The sequence below is a fragment of the Rhamphochromis sp. 'chilingali' genome (genome assembly GCF_963969265.1).
Source record: "Rhamphochromis sp. 'chilingali' genome assembly, chromosome: 19".
NCBI lineage: Eukaryota > Metazoa > Chordata > Actinopteri > Cichliformes > Cichlidae > Rhamphochromis > Rhamphochromis sp. 'chilingali'.
Genome location: NC_137946.1, coordinates 1,689,131 through 1,710,850, shown reverse-complemented (window position 1 = coordinate 1,710,850; position 21,720 = coordinate 1,689,131).

Below are 21,720 nucleotides of genomic sequence, written 5' to 3'. Positions count from 1 at the left end.
CCACTTTGTACAGTCTTGTTATTTCCGAACTTAATTATGATTTGCAACCGGCGCATTTTTAATGTTTTTATCGTACATGCGTGACAAAATAATTGCAAATGCGCGTCAGGTGAACGGTTCAAGTAGGAAGTGGTGATGAATACTAGAAGAAAGTGTCCGGTCATTACTTCATGAACCTCGGCTTTATCATTAAATGGTAAAATATGCATTCATTAGCATAATTGCTTAAATACTAAATTGAACAGCAGCCTGTGGTCGTTAACGCCCACCAAGCTAAAGACAAAGCCACACAATTGATTTTATGGAGAAGAGAAGCAGCAACTCAATTTTTTATTATTAGTTTAGCGACTGTATCTTTATTTCATCCAAATTATTTAGTAATTTTAAATAATTCATTATTTATCCCCCTCCTTCAGGACAGATACGTTAGCTACAATGTTCTCATAAAGTATGAACTCTTGCTTCAAGGACACCTGTGGCCAACTAACTCCACCCAACCAGCACTGCAGGTGGTGTCTGACCTTACAGCAGCGGCAATGAATAATAAAAGACTAAATAAGCACAGCATATTTTCGACATTTAAAGACAATATTTACCCTGGAAAGCTGCTTCTCAGCACTGAGTTGTTAGTCACCCCAGCCTTTGCAATCACACAATTACTTGCATGTGTGGGGCCACGAGATTATGCGTGTCCCGAGTCTCCAGCGCTCACGGTGTTGCCCCAATAAGCTGTCAAAGCAATACGTGCGCTTTAGTAAAGGTTCTGAAGCTTATTCATTATGTTGGTGTCGTGTTTTGCATTTATATTGTAATAAAGAAAGAAAACATGGAGTTATTCAACATCCAGGTTGTGCACCATTTGGCAGGAATAAATCTATTCAGTTCAGGTCACTTCACTCAGGTTGTTCAGTGTCATTCATGAAAAGCAGTCAAGCATCAGGCTGAGATTTACAATGGCTGCTGGAACATGCTTTGCTCTTTTAAAGTCTTCTGCTTGCATGGAGACATACCAGGTGAATAATACCCTCACCAACATAACCTAGGAGCACAGTTATATTTATATTTAGATGCAGAAAGGTGGCTGAAGATGTTTTCACTGTCTGCCAACTGAAAATCAGTATTTAAGTAGTAATGCATGTTTTATTGCAGATAATTAATCAGATAATATATTTTTTAAAAACTTTAATATTTGCAGCTTTATGTTCCATAAATGTGGATCGAGTGAATGCCTCGTAGCACATGTCACTGCAGCATTACCACAACATGCATTGATTTTTAGGTCCATTAATACCGTGGGGTGAGCATTAATAACAGTGCAACAACAGTGTGAAGTTGTACTATATTCAACAATAATTCAATTTAATAGCAGCTTTATTGGGTGTAGTGTCAAAACCTCATGGAACTCATGTCTAACAAAAACAAAGAAAAGAGGGGGAGGATGTCACGCCTCTCACAAACAGGAATCGGGGAAAGTCAGTGAACTGGTCCTCTGCACCCAACCATGGGTGGGATATGTATTTTTAGCTCAGTCTAATGATGCAGAGGCTGAGTGGCTTGGCTCAGAGCTTGCTTAAAGTGCTTCAATTCCCAGCGCCCAGTGGCCAAGGGACCCCATCTGCCTGTAAGAATAATGCTGGGGGATACACATGCACTTGACCCCACCTCGTCTTCCAGGAGGAGTGTCCTTGTGAGGAGTGGTGTGGCAGGGGAGAGGCAGCAGCGAGGCAGCTAATTCAGCTCTCCCAGCCTCTGCTCATTTGTGGGGAAGATAAATGTGCTCCTCTCCCCTCTCCTCTGCCGTGCCATAATTAGCTTTAATTACACCTTTGCCCAAACTTTCTGTGCCTCCACAGCTTCATTCACTGCCACGCAACAAACTGGATCCAGGGATCTGAAGGCTGATAAAGTGGAAATATTTTCGGTAAATGTATGAAGTAGTCATCTGGATAATTGGTTCGGACCGCTGACCGCTGCCTTCACCACTCTCCGCACAACGAAAGAGTCAGGGATCATTCTTTCCAGCTGTAGTGTCTCCAGCTTGCTATAATAATGTCTTCCTGAGCCAGGGATAGCTCAGAAGGTGGAGTGGTTGCCCCGTGATCGGAAGGTCGGGGGTTCGAATCCACTGAACGGCTACCCTGAGGTTCCCTGAGCAAGGTACCATCCCTACACACTGCTCCCCGGTGCGCCTGCTTAGCGGCTGCCCACTGCTTCACTGACTGAATGGGTCAAATGTAGAGAGAGTAATTTCCCCACGGGGATGAATGAAGTATGCATTATTATTGTTTTGTGATTGGATTCAATCATCAGGCTTCTTTACACAGGAAAATGGAAACGCTAGAAGAAAATAAATTCAAGAACTAAATGACAAAAGTTATAAAATAGACTCAAAATCCAGTAAGCCAACACAATCAGGCTTTTATAACGACTGTTTTATAGCACAGGTATTTTCCACACACCACACAAGCCTGAGAAGTCTGTAACAGGATGAAGCTGAGGGGATAGGTCGATCGCAGATCAACTATTATGCCACCTGAAAATGCATTTCTGCGTATTTATCTTTAATTACCAAGTCAGAATGCAAAACTTCCTGTTTTCCTCTTCAGACAGCAGATGGTAGTAATTAAGGAATCGGATTAACAAAATAGAATCGTGCATATTATCACACACTCCTCATTTCCAGCTTTTACCTTTATCCCATTTGTGCATCTTCATCCTTTTTATCTTGTCTTGTCAGGGAAAAGGCTCAGCTGGGATGTAGTGACAGTATAGGTGCAATACAGCTTGATTTCCTGAGCACTCATAGCAACAAAGAGATTCCTTTTCCTCCTCCAGCTGTGCTAGCAAACCCTATAATAGCCTTTATTACTTTAAATAGTTCTCACCCCACTGTATCTGTGTAGCTGCACTATTGCCTCTTTGTTCTGTGTTGTTGTGTTCACTTGGCAAATAGGATTTGTTGATGCTATTCATCAAAGGTATAGTGGGGACTACAATGTCTCTAACACACTGCGTGTGGGAGGTATAATATTCATCACTAATGACTTGTCCCCGAAGGCCTTACAAGTGCTTAATGACCTTAAAGTGCAAGCAATACATGACAGGCATCTGACATGCTCGCTGCTAAATTGTGGCACATGACCTGCTGCTTAAAAGCTGACCTAAATTATGAATAGCTTCAATGCGTCTCTACTGTCACATTAAAAAAAGAAGAAGAAGCATTTAAAGCGTCCACAGGCTAATGTGTGAATATGTTTCAATGGAAAAATTACTTTTTAAAGCAGGAAAGTGAATTAGTATGATTGATTATACAGATCAGTATGAGTGAGGCTTGTACCTGTAATGATGACAGCGTGGACTGAAAAGCCTCTCTGGATTTAATATATGGGGCCTGTCAAAATCCTCTTAGCTCGTGGCTCCTCAGTCGGCTCACACAATCAATCATTGTTGACTGTTTGGGCTTTGGATAAGACTCGCATTCGCCGTCACAGAAATGTGGAAAGGACGTCAATTTTAAATAATTTACTGATTATTTCAAAAAAAGTTGTTTTACAAAATGTGAATGGAAACAATTTAAACCCTCTGAAACGAGCAAAGAAAAAACAATCAAATGTTTGAAATGGGAAATTGAATTTATTTGTATATTTTGAAGATGAAATGATCATTTTGTCTTCAGGTCCAGCAGAGTTTCTTTTGTGAAAGCTAAGTCAGAGCTAACATTAACCTCCTAAGACCCGAACTCTTCCACAGCAGCATTTTTAATTTCTCTTTGAGTTTTGGGCTGATTGGGGCCCGATGAATGTAAAAACAAAGAATTACCAGATTTTTTTTTTTACCTTACTTTTGTTTTTAGGAAAAATCAGAGCCACATATGAGGATATTCATTTAAAATTTCGATAGAACAGTTGCAGTATAATGTTCTCGTAAGTGGACATCAGGCCCTTGTAGAGCAAAATTGAATATTTTGGTCCAAATAACCCAAAATGTGATCCTAGGTCCTATAGGAGGTTAAAGGTGGAGGACGTAAACAAAAGTCAAGAGGAAAACTGCAGAGAGCTTTAGCATCCTGTCAAAGACGTCATTTCAACAATTCAACAATTTATGAGCAAAACTGCTCCACCTAAAGTTTCATTATCTGCAGTACACAGTACGGTAATACTGTTAAAAGCATCAGCGTTCAGACAAAGGCCACACGCTCACACTGAACTATATTTGGACCTTCAGACAGCAGTGCATTCAAAACAGATGGACGGTTGTGTTGGCAAATTTAAGACCCAGTCACCCTCAGTGGGTCCAAACCCAATTCAAGGGAAAGAGGGAAAATGTGACCAATCATAATTTGAAATTAATTTTGGAGACGCTGCATTTTAAACAGGACGGGGACCAAGTGGTTTTTAGCTTTCAGTTCAAATTCCAGCTTCTGTTATGGTCCGGGGGTGTATTAATGCACATGGCAGTCCCATCAATGCTGAATGATATCTAGAGATTTTTGAGTAGTATATGATGCCATCAAAGAGTCTCAGTGCTTATTTAGCTACCCTGATGGCCTGTCTGTTGTCCAGAGCTGCTGCTAACCAGAGAGGTCCTGAACTGGTGAGCAGCTGAAACTCAATATCAAGCTGGAAAAACGTTTTGCTTTCTAAAACCACAGAAATCAGTTTCCAAATGCTAAGAGTGATGAAGAAGACGAGACGGTGGTAAACATGCCCCTCATGCACTCTGTATTGCTGAGTTCTAAGTCAGCACGTAGTTTCCAAAAACTGTTTTGTCCTGTATGATGAAATCATTTTAAATTGAGGGTTTAAATCATCAGCAAATCATTGCCAGTTGTTTTTATTGAGATTTTATTCAAAAATCAGTTTTGGGGGGATTTAAATGCACTAAAATCAAACACTGGTTGCTATCAGAGCAACAGAGCAGAGTACAGCATGTGCCTTGGTCAAGATCAAAGCTGCTAAAAGTAAAAAGCTATTTGATAATCCGTCTATCAGTAGAACATTCTCTGTGAGTATATTTTCAATAACTACGACCTTTCTGAAGAACGAAGGTGTGCAGAAGGAGTCTGTTTAGCTTCTTGCACTTCTGTGTCCTGGAACAGCGCGAGCGTGCTCACAGTCGGGTTGGTGGTGTAATTAGTAACACCATTAACTGCTGTGAAAAGGTGCTGTTGAAGAAGTGAACAAATAATAGCTGGCTGTCACGGGTTCTTTTAAGTCTTAGAAGGTAAGTGCAGCATTTATTTAACGCGTGCCGAGTTTAAAATACGAGTGCGGCTTTGATGTGTGCGGCTCTGGAGGCATCTCTGTGAACTCGCACTCATTTGAAATGCCAACGATGACCTTTCGCTGCATGTTCGGCTCGAAGAGGAAATCATTTACACGTGTATTCATTATTTCACCAGATGAGTCGATGCACTTGAGCTGTTATTCTTTCTTTTTCTCTCTGATGCTGGGCTTTTCTATATCTGTGCATACACACCAGAAGAAGCGTCCAAACACGAGGGCAAGGAATGATATGAAAACAGATGGAAACAGAAAATAACACAAAGCAAACACGCTGCTATGTTTATCTCCAGCAACATGGACCACAAATAAGTTCTTTGAATGACAAGTACAAATATTGAAAATGATAGCTGACCTAGTAAAACAACAGCATACAGCTTTTTAAACTAAAGATGCTGTCAGATGTGAGCACGGCAAACAAAGCAAGGCAAGGCAAGGCAAGGCAAGTTTATTTGTATAGCACAATTCAACAACAAGGTGATTCAAAGTGCTTTACAGAGACATTAGAAACAAGAACAAATAAAAAGCATGATTTAAAATTGAATAAAACAAGCAAATAAACTAACTAACTAATTAACAAACAAACAAACAAACAAACAACAGTATATAAAATCAAAACAGATAAAATCAGAACAGTAGATAAGATCAGTAGTTAAATGTAAGTTTTGAAATTTAAGCTTAAAGTGTGGATTTGGTGCTTTATTCAAATGCAGCTGAGAACAGGTGAGTCTTCAACCTGGATTTAAATAAACTGAGTGTTTCAGCTGATCTGAGGCTTTCTGGGAGTTTGTTCCAGATATAAGGAGCATAAAAGCTGAATGCAGCTTCTCCGTGTCTGGTTCTGACTCTGGGAACTGATAAAAGACCGGATCCAGATGACCTGAGGGATCTGGAAGGTTCATACTGGGTCAGGAGGTCACTGATGTATTTTGGTCCTAAACCATTCAGAGCTTTATAGGCCAGCATCAGAACTTTAAAGTCTATCCTCTGACGGACAGGCAGCCAGTGTAAAGACCTCAGAGCTGGACTGATGTGGTCCACTTTTTTGGTGCAGAAATGGTGTTATTTGAAAAGCACATCTACGGCTCAATTACAGAAACATTCAGCACTAACTAATTCATGAGACGACAAGTTCAACATCAAGTTGAGCCACTTGAGATAAAACAGACTGATTTCAGTCTGCTTTACTCTTGTCGAGTACAACTGAGGCCTGAGAGAAGCATGTGTTTTCAATTCCAGTATAATGAAGTCATGGAGTCTTCAGAGGGACTGTGAGGTTGGGAATGTGTTGCAGTATTTCTGCTATTACGATGTCAAATTCATAAATAATGAAGGTTCAAATCAAAGCCGGAGCCTGGCTCTGGTGCGGAGCCGTGTGTAAATTATTCCTCGGACGTGGATCACTCGTTCAGCAGTCTGTTCTTGTTTCTCGAGCTTACGCTGTAACGATGACCTACGCGTTCATTTTTTCCACAAGCTTCTCCAGAGCAATTCGACACCTTTTCTTGATTTGTCAAAGTTTCTCTCGCTAGCAAATCCAACCCATTACTCACAGCTACAACTGACATCCACTGAACAGGCTCCCTTTGAAGGTTGCACGATGCAGGCCCCCACCTGTCACCTAATACTTCCTGTCCTTTTGTTAACCTTGGGGCTACCGCCCCCACCCAAACCCTAGAATACATAGAGTGTGGAAACAGTACAATCCAGTTTTATTTACAAAGTGCTTTAAATAAGTATGTAAGGTAAACACCCCACCAATCAGATGACTCTGATTTGGCACACTTTGCAATTTGGCGACAGTGGGAAGGAAAAACTGATTTTTAACAGGAAGAAACCTCCGTCAGAACCGGGCTCAGGGAGGGGCGGGCTGATAAGAAGGTGGGGACTTAATTTAAATTTTTTTTAAAAATCTAATTAGATTTTTTTACCAGTTTAATTTCCAGTGAATAGCTAATAACGGTTAAGAATTAGGTTACAGCCTTTCATAAAGAAAGGTTTTATTTATAAAAGTTTTTATTTTCCCGCAGGCTGGGGGGGTTGTTTTCCAATTACAGTGGCCCATCTCCCCTCAGGGCAGAGGACGCATTAGTATTACCATTAGAGATCCCTCCCTCTACCCCTGCAGTAACTATGCGATGCGCACAACATCACCTTAAAAGGATTTGTAAGCTTCTAAATGAAGTGGATTGTAAAAGACAAAATAACATGGGTAATGTTTTTCCTTGCATGGTGGGCGCGGGAGGTTCCCAGGAGTGAGGGGAGGTGGGAAAAAGATGGGAAAAGGGGCGAGACGTCTACAGTACGACTCTGTCCTTTGGCTTGCATCACTGGAGAGGAGTCATTAATTTACTGACCCACCAAACACAGCAGAGCGTTACGGAGGAAGCCGGCGTCATCAGAATCAAGCCTCCAGGGTGACTATGTTTTTACAGCATGTCTTTCATTATGTGCCCATAAACACACAGTGTAGCAGAAACATGGAAACTGTTAGCTCTGCTAACAAAACAAAACATCTACACAACAAGAGTGAAATCACATGTAGCACAGAGTAGCAGGCAGCCCTGGGGATAACACTCGTAATGCTTGTTTTCTGTTTTCATAATGGAGAGGCGTTGTTCCCAGACAGATTATGGGGATCAGAAGGATGATCTCTTTCCAGTAAACTTCTCTTCTGAGGATTTGATCTGGTGCCCAAATGATATGGTTTGCCTTTAAAAACACAATCCATGTAAAACAAAAATTAATACGTAAAGATGTCGATCAGAAGAGCGTAACACGAGATCACTGTGCATTAGTATGACTCTGATGTTAAATCTTGGAGTTACATACACTTCAGTCCCGCAGGAGCTGCAGACGCGTCCTCAGAGATATTGGTCCATGCTGACATGACAGATTTGTTGACGCTGTATGTTCAAGAAACTAGCCTGAGATGATTTGAGCTTTGTGACGTGTGACATATTATCTTGCTGTATACAGGTTGTTACCGAGGAAAACAGGGTCACATACATCATGACAAAGAAGGATGGCAGCAGCTGGCAAAGGCAACAACTGTAGTCATATATAGTATTACATTATGTTTAAATTCAAAGTTTCAGAGGGATTCTGATCATTGCTTTTCCATTTTGTGGAATCAAAAACACCGGCAATTTAAAATGCCCCAAGTCTTTGCAATCACACTAATGCGCATTCACAACATGGAAACTGAAATCCACGCAATTAAAAGCGGATTATTAAGGGTGACACTTGTTTGGTTCCAGTGAAAGTTTTATTAAACGCCGAGCAAATCTCTTCACTGAGATTCCCACGAGACTGCGCAGACGGTACGTGCTGATGGGGAGCAACAAGAAGCTCCATCTGTACTGGCTCAGCCTCGATCTCGTCCATATGCCAGCTGCAGAAAATATCTCTGTCTTGACAGGGCTGCTTTGCTGCACGCTGCAGCTCAGATGAGCTGCTCTCAAAGCACACTTTCATTTTTATTGAGATAAACGACAACTCGGGCGCTGGATGCTGTCAGGTTGTTGTGTGGTGGGAGGAGTGCAATTTATATTTATCTGAAAAACACATTTTTAAACTGACGTTTGACTGATATAATTGGACCAAGTTGTTTTCAAGTTACATTTGGATTTGCATGGGATACAGGTCAAAGCAAATGGAACAATTATAATTCAAATATCGAGTCTCTCTCCCAACATATCAGTTTAATCATTTAAACAACACGTAAACATGAGTTCCAATCATTAAAAAATCAAACACATGCACACACAGCTCTACTCTTCTACTCTTAAGTTGCTGTTCAGGACTGATGCACTGCCAAGTGATAAGTGAATCTCTGAAAAAGGCATGGAAACAGAAATCCTCCTCCTTAATGACTGAAAATGTCACATTGCAAAATAAATCAATTAAATTAATCAGTCAGTAGAGGAAGTCTTACTGATCTGATGATTTCACTTTTAAACTGTCAAATTTTGGTCAATGCAAACTCAAAACACTGCTGGTAGTTTTAAAAGTTTTATTAAAAAACAGCCAGCTCTCAATAAGGAACAAATCTGAAAACTGAGACTTTGTTTTGACAGCAGCGACACAACCGGGAGCTCCGTGGGAGACGAGAGGAGACGTTAGCTGAGGCCAGGGTGGATATGCGTTTTGTGGAAAGAGGTGGAGAACTGCATTAGCTGCCGTACTCTTTGGAGGGCAGGCTGGCTTTCAGAAGGGTGAATGGTGTGAAGGTGGAGAGTGGGCAGGCAGGTAAGTCTTGGGTAACGTCCTTTCTCTAGAAGCGGACACAGAGGTAGCAGACAAAAGAGGCCTGATTATCACCATGGCAGTAAATCGACGCAGCACTTAAATACTCGTGAGATGATGAGGAAATCCTGAGCAGAACTGCACAGAACCCACCGTTCTCCCTAGAACTCAAAGGGACGTTTAGCGTGATAGAGGAGCAGAAAAAACACAAACCTCCGGGGCGTGGCCACACCGTGACAGCCATGTTTCCGATAATGTTCACGTCAAAGCAACACATGAGGAAAGATGGGAAAACACCTGCTCTCATCTACTTTGGCACAAAAGGATTTGTTTGTTTCGAAGGCCTTGCAGAGTGAGCTACTGTGAGCGAGTCGAGTGCCTCTGACCTTGCTGCTGTCTGAGTAAACTGGTACACGGTTCACAGGTTTTGTTTCTGCTAGCTAGGTGGACACTGTAACGCCTGTGCGCACTGATCTGAGTGTGGAATTCTCAAATCAGATGAAAAATGACTCTCATACTCCTGGCGTCGTCTGTTCAAACGCATCGGCGCGAGGTAAAACGGCTGACGGTGCAGCTGCCATCTCCCGCTGCAGACTCTTTATGCAAACCCCAGTGTCCCCGGCAGTAAGTGGTTTGCTCATAGAAAACAAGCCAGTGACACCCACTCAAGCCAAGCAACTGTAGACAGCCCAGATTTAGTCTGATGATGGGCTTTTACGTGATTAGCCACAACATTACGACCACACAGCACAAAACGTCTGAATGAGTGTTTGTAAATCAGACATCCTGAGGCTATGCACTCTTATCTCTTTACAGGTCAGCTGCTGGAAAAAATACAGTAAAATGCATTTCATTATTTAGAATCCACTCTCCTGCAGTCTTTAAATCCAGGCTTCTGACCAATCCCATTACCGAAGTCACTAATTATTTATTCTTTAACTTTATTCATGTAGGTATCGTAACACATTACATACTATGAACGAGGCAGCTCGTTAAGAAAACAGTGAAGTGTCAGGTTCCAGTGCTTTGAGGATTTTAATCGTCTTTCAAATGATTAAAAAAATGACGCAAACAAATCTAAAAAATGAAAACATTGTGTTGAGATGGTGAAACGGTTTCCTGACAATGTGCTAATGAGCAATAAGCAGCACACACAAAACAAAGGCTTCGCTTTGCTCCGTTTTGTTTTAAAGTAGCAGATCATTTTACTCGCGTTCGCTAATGTCAAACTCTTTCATTAGCTTTCTTCTTTAAAAGCCGTAAAACATCAGGAGTCGATGTAACACAAAGTTCATTAAAAACCTGCTATGGAAACAAGTGCTTCTGATGAGCTCTATTAACATGGCTACACTGAATATCATGTTCCTGAGGCAAAGTAACCGAGTTGGACTCTTTAAAAGTGTACCTAGGTTGCCATGGTAATCTGCCTCAGATCTTATACAAAGTTTATGGTGCATCCTTTTGCTCTTTATCTCTGAGCTTGTAGGTTATGATCACAGCTTGTAATTACACGCAGGCATCTTAGCGGCCCAGAGGTAACAGGATACTTCTGAAGGATTTCAAAGGCCCACGTGGCATCATAAATTCATTGAGGAAGGCAAGGGCATCGATTATGGGCCTGCTGTATCTTGACACTTACATTCAGCAGGAGTGCGCTCTGAATGGCAAGCTACAAAACAAACTGATAGACTGCTTGTGACAGATGGATAACAAAGTGGTCCAATCTGGCAACAAGGCTAGAAATACTGCAGGTTGTCGGGTCTTGACAGAGCTGGTCTGGGTGCAATTCGGGTCATGAAAAATGTTCTTTATGATCAATAAGCCATTCATCATTAACCACGGCTGTTTCGTGCTTTGAGGAATGATATGGGGGATTATTAGATTTCATCTAATCTCTGACCCACACTTCCAAAACCACTTCTACAACCTTTGTGACAGGGAAACTCACCGGCACGCCTGCAGCCCCAAAGACTTCTCCATCTCCACTGATATCTGTAAAAGTTATCTGAACAATGTGAAATCTCAACGCGTATGTCCGGCAAGATGGGCAGGGTGTAAGATTTGAGCCCAGCATTGAACAATGATCTGAGGAGCAGTGTTAAAGACAAAGCTAGTGCTGGCTGCTTAGCATATTAATGAGAAGCAAGCTTAAATACTGCGAGCGTACCATTAGTCACACACATTATAATTCTCCTAACCACATTTATCGAACCAACGGAAATCTATATCCCGCTGTTCTTTTAATTGCACTAGTTGAAAGGATCCCTCCGACTCTCTTGTAAGGTCAGCGGCACAGCTGTTGGAGAGAATTTAAGTGACTTGAGGAAATTGAATTTCAGAGCCAAGCAGCCAGGATAATGGATGATTTTATCATTTACATCAAGAAGTGTTTAATTTAAAAGCAACAAATGAACTGTTATAGCAACAAAAAGAATGAAATATTTACCAAACCCCCCCCACCCACATTTAATCCATGGCTCCACAGAGCATGAACGTACGAGTGGAAGAATTTCCGAGTCAGCAGCCACGGCAGACACGCTGGCTCTAATAACAGCCTCCCGTGATGATCCCTTCATTACACACTGATGGAAGTTCTTACCAAAACGGTAATGTATTTGCCCCTGGGCTCACAATAAATGTATGTGAAACAATGTTTCAGGTTTAATGAGCGTGAGCAGAGTCTGTAACTGTTTGATTACGTGTGTCAAAGAAAGATCGTTTTGTACTAATGGGCAGATCTGGATTTCTCTTACAGCTTAACATTTATGAGTCTGTGGACCAAAGTTCAAATGTTTATTTAAGGAAATTAAAGTTTGGTAAGAGGATGGAAATAAGTACACTTCCAGTAACACTTTATAATTCGGCAAGCAGCTAAGGGCCTAATTGCTCTCTAATTAAATTGATTTTTTTTTAATGACAGTGTAATTATATTTACCTATACAAACTTAAAGCATATCAAGCACACTAGAATGAGGTGGTAACACGTCAGGTTTTTACTGGAAACAAAGAAATAATTACAGTACAAGTTGAGTATTGCATAACTTCAGGTATTTTAGACACAAATTGTCATTTTTAAGAAGCGAAAAGCAAAAACTATTTCCCAAATGGCTGTATTAATGCTAACTTTTTACATGTTTATTTAATATTCATTATTTTCACATCCACAATAGACGAATGGATGAATTACACCCTTCGTCAGTGGCTGTGTTCCCAAAAATGTTACACTTTTCCTTAGATCTATATCTAGATAATGAGGTCAGCGTATGTACAGTATCCCTTTTCCTCACATGCGCACAGACACAGCTGTATCCTCACTGAGAAGTTTAACTAAACTGATAAGATGAGGCCGTTCATCTATAAACGGTAATGCTGAGGAGCCAGAACTGCAAGATCTAAGCAACATATCACTGAAATGTTTCTCTTGTATTGATAAGTGAAGCAAAAAGCTTGCGACTACAGTTTCAGGGAGGAAAATGGGCAAATTTATCATGTAACGAAACTGCTTTTTACAATTCTACTAAATCTCAGACTAAAAGTGGTCATAGCAACAGAGCCCAGAGATACTATACAGCCACTTACCTTTGCTATTTCTGACAGAAGACGTGCCAGCAAACAACTTGTAGGTATTTTCTGCACTGTGGTATTTCTGCTTCTGTAAAATATCTACTTGCTCTGCCTCGTTACAATGTTTCAAGCAACTTCAAGTCCAGGCGCTTTTCTTTCCAAGCTCCTTAGACTATAATGACCTGGATGACTGAGAACCGTCACAGACATCTTGTTCCAATGAAGTTTAAAAGAATGAATAACTCCATAAATACACGCACACTCACTCAGAGCTAATCATATTTGACACATTTTAAAACCAAGTGCTTGTTAAGCCCTAAAATATCACAAGCATGTTATAACCAATCAAAATTAGTTGCTCGCAGGACTGTGATGAAACACGTCACTATTCATTTTTATGGACAGATTCATAGTATATAATCGCAGCGTGTATTGATGTACCTCACAGCACATGTGCAGTGTTGGGGAGTAACGGAATACATGTACCGCCGTTACGTATTTAAAATGCAAACTATGAGTAACTGTATTCTGTTACAGTTACCATTTAAAAAGGTGGTATTCAGAATACAGTTACTTTGTTGAAATAAATGGATTACACGGCGGTCTTTTCCTGTTTCATATGTTAGGCTATGTCCTCTCTGTTTTTGGTAATTCCACGCCGGTGGAAACCCAAAGAAAACACGCATTAAGAGGTTTAAATGTCCGTGTCTCAATCTAATAATCTCATCTCACAATGACGTGAAGAAATATTTTTTAAAATGATTTAACATGAAGGCAACAGGCAGAGTGTTACAGGCATCGCCCTAAAGCGTGCAGCCTGATGGGCAGTGTAGTCCGTGCTGCAGGGAGAATGGACTGTCATACCCGTGATGTGTCTGTGAGCGAGGAGGGAGAGAAAGGAAAAGTAGGAGCTGGAAGCATGTAAATATAATAATAACCACTGCAGCCAAACAGAGAGCCTGACGAGCCCAGCTGTAAGTAAGCTGTTAAGAGTCCTGACAGGGACTAGAAAGAGAGAGCAGATTTCTCCTGTTCTGGCTTCCCTTCATTGGCTTCCTGTTAAATCCAGAATTGAATTCAAAATCCTGCTCCTCACATACAAGGTCTTAAATAATCAGGCCCCATCTTATCTTAATGACCTTGTAGTACCATATCACCCTATTAGAGCACTTCGCTCTCGCTCTGCAGGCCTACTTGTTGTTCCTAGAGTATTTAAAAGTAGAATGGGAGGCAGAGCCTTCAGTTTTCAGGCCCCTCTTCTGTGGAACCAGCTTCCAGTTTGGATTCAGGAGACAGACACTATCTCTACTTTCAAGATTAGGCTTAAAACTTTCCTTTTTGCTAAAGCATATAGTTAGGGCTGGACCAGGTGACCCTGACTCCTCCCTTAGTTATGCTGCAATAGACGTAGGCTGCCGGGGGATTCCCATGATGCATTGAGTTTTTCCTTTCCAGTCACCTTTCTCACTCACTATGTGTTAACAGACCTCTCTGCATTGAATCATATCTGTTATTAACCTCTGTCTCTCTTCCACAGCATGTCTTTATCCTGTCTTCCTTCTCTCACCCCAACCAATCACAGCAGATGGCCCCGCCCCTCCCTGAGCCTGGTTCTGCCGGAGGTTTCTTCCTGTTAAAAGGGAGTTTTTCCTTCCCACTGTTGCCAAAGTGCTTGCTCATAGGGGGTCATATGATTGTTGGGTTTTTCTCTGTATCTATGAAGCGCCTTGAGGCGACTTTTGTTGTGATTTGGCGCTATATAAATAAAATTGAATTGAATTGAATTGACTCGACTGTACACCGTGTTCCTGTTTTCCTCTGAAACAATAAGTTCTGTTGCAGCAGCCTTTCAAATCCTCTCTCTGTCTAAAACTTGACCCAGACAACAAAGTAAAGCTAGTTTTCAGCTACGAGCCCGACATGAACCCGACGTATCAGCCAGAGGTCCCTTTACTACGGTTCGGAGCCGCGGACCTGTTTTATATACGCGAGGAATAGTTTTCTATGCGAGATCGCTGCAAAAAGTGCAGCCTTACCTAATGTCCACCTACTGTTACTCATTTATATTAAGATTTAAACATCTGGTTGGTGTTGGTGTGGAGAGTAACCTTCAGTAATAGTGATAAATCACACAGCAATAGGACATTCATGTAGCTGTAAAAAGCATGATAATATATTAAGTAATCCAAAGTGTTCAGAATACGTTACAAAATACATTTTGGGGCATGTAATCTGTAAATTGTAATCTGTAATCTGTAGTGGAATACATTTTTAAAGTAACCTTCCCAACACTGCACATGTGTATGAGTATTTTTTCCTCCTAGGTTATGACTTTAGCTCCATGTGATTGCAGCGATGGCAACGGGGCCAGAAGGCCTGGTGTAAAGTCGTACATCATGCCACTTCAGCTCAGAGGGGCGGGTGGGGGGTGGAGTGTGTGAAAGGCTTTCTGTCTGATGTATCTGGGAGGAGAAATAAACCGGCGAGAGAGCTGGAGGAAATGTGACGTAGGTTTGAGGTTGGAAGGAGGAGAATCCTCAGCAAGGGATGAGATCAGTGTTGGATTATGAGCAGAAGAACGTTACGATTATATTAAGTATTGGTGTTAACAGAGCCCAGGGCAGTTGCCTGAGTAACCAGCAGATGTACAGTTTTAATGTATAAGATGAAGAAATTCCGCTTTGATAAAAGACGACTGGTAGCTGGTGAAGCTACAAATTGTTTCAGATCCTGAAATGAGGGTTTACACCACCTCAAGATGCACCAATAACTGACACGTCTGAGTCACACCAACAAATACTGTAAGCAGAGGTGAGCTTTTCTATTTCCCTTCCCGATCTCAGCCTGGCTTCTCTGTTGACAGGATGTCCGTCATGTTTTATTCAGTTCCATGTCCTTGAGCAAAGCAGGAGTCTGAGCAGAAGGAAACACAAGTGAGACGGCTTCATTTTGCCCGAGAAAGAGAGCACACACACACACACACACACACAAAAAAGGAAAAGATGAAAGATGAAATGTTTGGCTGGTATGCAATGCTCCTTCTCTTTAGTCCTTGAGCAATGATGCACTGGCATTGTTTAAATAAGGTATTCTCATAGACCTGCGAGTGATGAATTGCACTGTCAGTTGCAGCAAAATAAGAACAGAAACCTTTCTCTGAGAAATAATATGCCACAGACGCATTACCTCCTCCTGCACTGAAATGTCTTGACACTGATTATATACACTACCTCTAAACACAGATGACTTTAATAGAAGAAGAAATGTGATAACAGGCGTAGGAATATGACAGGGGTTTACCTGGAGGTAAGTCTGTAAGAACAAGGGTGATGCTGTAATGCTTGTGTAGCTTGTTTGGATGCAGCGCGAGTGTCAGAGTAAGGATTCTGGGAGAGTAAGAGCAATGTAACCAAGTGCCTGTCAAATTATCCCTTCACTGCAATTACACCAGCATGCATTTCACCACTTGTCTGTTAAGCAACAGTTGCTGTCTCCCGTCAAACCTTTGCCCACCCCCCACTCGTGCCTCACGGCGCTTCGGCTACAGTCCAGATGTGTGTTCGCGCATAATAGGTGTAAGTTAGAAACACGGCCGGTTAATATAAGGAGCTATGTCACAGAAAGACAGCAGCAGAAAGGTGGCATGAGGGACAGAAGAGGGAACAAAGAAGCAGCAGGAAGGAGGCCAAGCGCCTCAGCACAGCTGCACTTCTGCATATTGTTGGTAGCTGTTGCATCAGCGTGGAGCAGAACAGAATATCTGGAGATTTGAAAGCCGGAGCATTGTTTGGCTTTTCTGCCAAGCACAATAGAGACACTGCACACCGACTGTTTGAACGTCACCTAAACACACTTCACTGACGACCGTTTATTAGACAGTTAGTATCAGCACTGATATTTTTGGAAATCGAACACTGATGATCTTCTTCTGAGAGCACATGTGAGAAAAAGCAAAAGGAAATGGAGCACCACGGTGCCGAGCGTGTCAGACAGCGACTGTCCTGTTTTTGCTGATTCCTGTCATCAACCTGCTGAATGAAAAGGTGGCCGTTGCCCTTGTTTGTTCCATGTAGTTACCTTTGCTGTGACAGGGTGAAGCTGACAGCACTATGCCTGAGGGAGAAAAAAAAGCATCATGTTGACCCTGAACACCACCAGCTCTGAGAGACTGAATGTCGACCATCACAGGAGACGTACGCTAGATAAAGACACGGTTGGCATACAGCTGCACAAACACACATACCAGCGACGGCTCATTATATTGTTTTATCTCCATGTGTTCGAACCTCCTGCAGAGCAGCACAGGGAAATGTCCCTCTGTAACACACCTCTTCACACAGTAGCTAAAAAGGAGGTCGTCCCTTCATCACGGGAGTTTTAAAATCAGATACCTATATGTACCATGCAAGGCCATTTTAGACTATTTATTTCATGAGCATGCATTGCTTTAGATTTCGCTTTAAGTCCACAATCCTAATAAAAAGAATCACTAGTTTGCACAACATAAAACATATCACTGACTTAAAGCTGCCACAGTTCTCTGACTGTGCTGTTTTTCCTGTCTTGGATTGTTAGTTTATGTATTTGAGTCTTAATTTATTTTATTGTTTGGTGAATTTTCAGATGTTTTGTTCCAATTTCTCATTATTCTAGTTTTATGTGACTGTTAAGTGAGGCATTATCAAGTCTTTAAACCAGTTCTACTCATTTTAGTTTTTAGTTCATGGCTGTTTGGCAGTGATGTGTGGCTCCGTCACGTTTGCACATTCACATAACAAATGTTGGAGGTTCCAGCTGGAGATGTGAAATGGCTTTCACCATAAAACTGCCAAATCAAACGTGTGGAGCTACCTGCAGTGGAGACGAGTGAGGAGTAGACTGTCTCATACTCATCACATCCATTCTGTTTAGTGTTGTTTGTTTCCTGTTTTAATTTGAAGGGTTGATAGTGTCCTGTTTGGCTTCCTGTCTGCCCTTCAATGGCTCCCTGGTTAGTTTTGCCTGTTGTTAATCGCGTTAGCCGGTGTTTTCCTCTCCCTCCTGTTTCTCATTAGTATTCAGTCTTCTGTGTATATAGAGCTCTGTCCACAGTCAAAGTATATGTTGTTATTTCCTGTGTATACAGCTGTGCTTTGGATTATCTTCATATCTTTGGACTTTTTATCCCTAAAACTTGAATAAAGGGCTCCCTTTCGTCACTTTCGTCTCATCTTCTGTGTCCTGTACTTGGTCCTCGATCTATGTGGAAATGAAGAACGAAGAATAAATGCTACTAACCCAATCAAAATAAGACATGCATGTAAATCATGTGTGCTGGATACAATGTCATGCTTTCATGTCAGTCCTTCCAATACAGGGCTACCTTTGCAGTGGCTATGACTCTAAAATAACAATCACAGAGAACAGAGCTGCAGCTTCTTGCTGTAACAGTGCAGCCTCAGTTATGCTCCACATAGAGCCAAACCACAGGAGCACATATGGCTTTGTATAAAATAAGCTGGAGTTGGAATCCACCAGACACGCTATTTTTTATATATCTAAATCACATTTATTATGTTCTTATTATATTATGTTATATCCTCAAAGCAGAATGCATCAGTGTGATGTTGTGTCTGACAGAATTAACACTCTTCTTACCTCTGAGTTAGGGCTGAACGATATATCGCATTTGCGATAATATCGCGACATGATCAAGTGCAATTTTCTAACCGCAAAGGCTGCGATTATACTGCGATTATAAGGCTGTCCAAATTACTACCATATCCCAGAATTCATAGCGCGGCCCAGCCAAACTCCAGTTTCCAGCAATGGCGGCCGCTACTAAGTTTTAAAATTACTCATACTAATCTTTCTGGGTCACAAAATAAACTTTTAACATATTTTCAGGCGAGAAAGTAGTTGTGTAAACATCAAATATCTGCTCGGTTTATCAAGATATCCCATATTTGCAAAAGTGCTTCGACGTTTTCAGAGGCGTCTGCTACCCACCAGCTCGACAGCTAGCCGGGAGCTCGAGGGTTACTGATGCGGCCGAGAACGGCACAACTCCCGGCACATCATTTTTAGATCACCGCGGAGTTTCGCTGCTCGGGTTAAACGTAATATATAAGTCACTTAGACAACCTAAAAATGTTATTGTTGGGCTTTTTTCAGTGTTTTGTTTGTTCGTGAGTAAATCGGTTTGGCTGAGATTAAAGTTATTAGATTAGATAAAATAAAACTTTATTAATCCCCCGGGTGGGTTCCTCCTTGGTTTTCACACAGCTGACTAAACGTCAAACAGAAAACTTATTAAACAGAAGTATGAGACAGTCGAGAATTTACACCAGTGTCTGGTTATATTTTAGATAGCAAGAAGCAGACGGCCGAGTTTATTAAACTCCACCGAGACAGCGGTGACGCTAATCAGAACTAGACCGTCCAATTTCACGCCTTTAAACTTTAAAGGCGTGTTTGTGTGTGTTTATACAATTGCTATTATGTTTGCACTTTATGTGTAATGTTACTGACTGCAGAGATCAGTAAGATGTGTGTATTTTTTATTTATTAGTTTTATTTATTTAATATTATTTTTTAATTGAATGACTGTCTAGTAGTTCACAGATGTCGAAAAACTGAGTGTGGTAAAGCCACTGATTTTGTTTATGTATATTTCTGCAATCTGCACATTGTACTGACTTTCATTTTAATGTTTACACCAGGGTTCCTTGTCAGCACTTTATGCTCAGATGTTTGTAAGCTAAAAATAAACTATTGTGTATGTTCAAATATACTGTTGTGATTGAAGAAGTTAAATAAAAATGTCAGTCATCAATTCATGCATCACCTCATGTCATCATAACAGAGGTCTGTCTTCCAGGAAAGAACAGTTTAAAATTAATGTAATATAGTATTGGCCATACTATATGATGTATTGCTTGTCTTTGTTTAATAATACAGAAGACAAAGACCTTAAAAAATAATCGCATATCGCATCGCAATCGCAATATTGGGGCAAAAAAATCGCAATTAGATTATTTTCCATAATCGTTCAGCCCTACTCTGAGTGCAATTGATACACATCATGCGAGTGTGTCGATCTGGTATTTGCAGACTAATGTGTCTGCGAGCGCTGTTGCATCTGTGTGAATCAATGAAGCTTCAGCACATGAAAAGCTTTGGACACATTCACTGAGAGAAGCTGTTGTGCCACTTCCTCATATCTCACGTTTTCCTTCTTTTTAAGCCTCCAAAATGAAAACCAATGTACTTTGGGATAATTTTCCTCCATAGGAGCCTCCGTCAGGATGCGGTCTTCATGGATCATATCAAGGTTTGAGCTGAAAGTGCTGAAATGCTGTTTTTGAACTAGGAGCCAGTCATTCTTTGTCAGCCTGTCAGACACTTCTTTGCTCGTCAGAGGGAAGCACAGATCAACACTACAGACGAGTGTATCCAAAAGAAACAACCGCGTCACATATTGAACATATGATGCAAATAAGCAAAACATCTTGGTGCAACCGTGTGCATGAATACGGCTGCAGAGGTGCAAAGAATCATCTCTCCCAACATGAACTGTCTCAGTACATCTTATGTAACAGTTTCACAGCATGTTTGAGTCTCTATGCTGATGTAAGAAAGGCCGTATGAATTTATAGTAACCAGACGAGTCAAGCTTTATTTACTCTTTCTAGATCTGAGAAACTACGAACACTAGTATGAATGTTGTAATGTTAAACACAAGAACATGACAGAAAAAGACAAATATATTTATGTCTATTCTGAAATACCCAAGACTCTTGAACCTCATAACATTAACACCACTCTGCAAGCAATTTCATTTTCAATTTTAGAGCCTGAGTCACAGTCCTGACAGCTGCCTTATGAACCAAAGTGAAGAATGAGAAATTGCCTTCATTGACTTGAAAGCTCCAAACCACTGATGTCACAGATGTCTAACACTTACAGCCATTTGTTGGTGACATTCTCAGAACGTACTAGGTCAGGCGACAGCGAGAAGAAAATGAGCATTTTAACAATCTTACAGGCACATTTGGTTTGAAGAAGAAAAGGCAAACATGACTCTTAGACCTGTCTGTGGACCTAACTCTGTAATAATATGGCAATAGTAGGAAATGAAGGTGGAAGTTTTTACTACTTAATTACATTATTCAAATAATTATCTTGTATTAACAGCTCAGTAATATTACATTGAACTTTATGTAATTGTGTAAAAACACGTGAGCACGAAGAGAACGATGAGAAACAAGGACACGCCTATAAAATAAAACCAATTAGTAACAGTACAGAAATGTTTTGGTAACAATATGATAACCTGGTAGCAATAAAATGGCAACATCTGTGCTTTCAAATGTTTATAACCATCTATCTATTTATTAATAATAATAATAATAATAATAATGGATACTTTATTGATCCCCATGGGGAAATTACTTGTTTTTCTCTGCATTTGACCCATTCACTCAGTGAAGCAGTGGGCAGCCCACTAAGCAGGCGCCCGGGGAGCAGTGTGTAGGGACGGTACCTTGCTCAGGGGTACCTCAGGGTAGCCGTTAAGTGGATTCGAACCGCCGACCTTCCGATCATGGGGCGACCACTTTACCTACTGAGCTATCCCTGCCCCCAG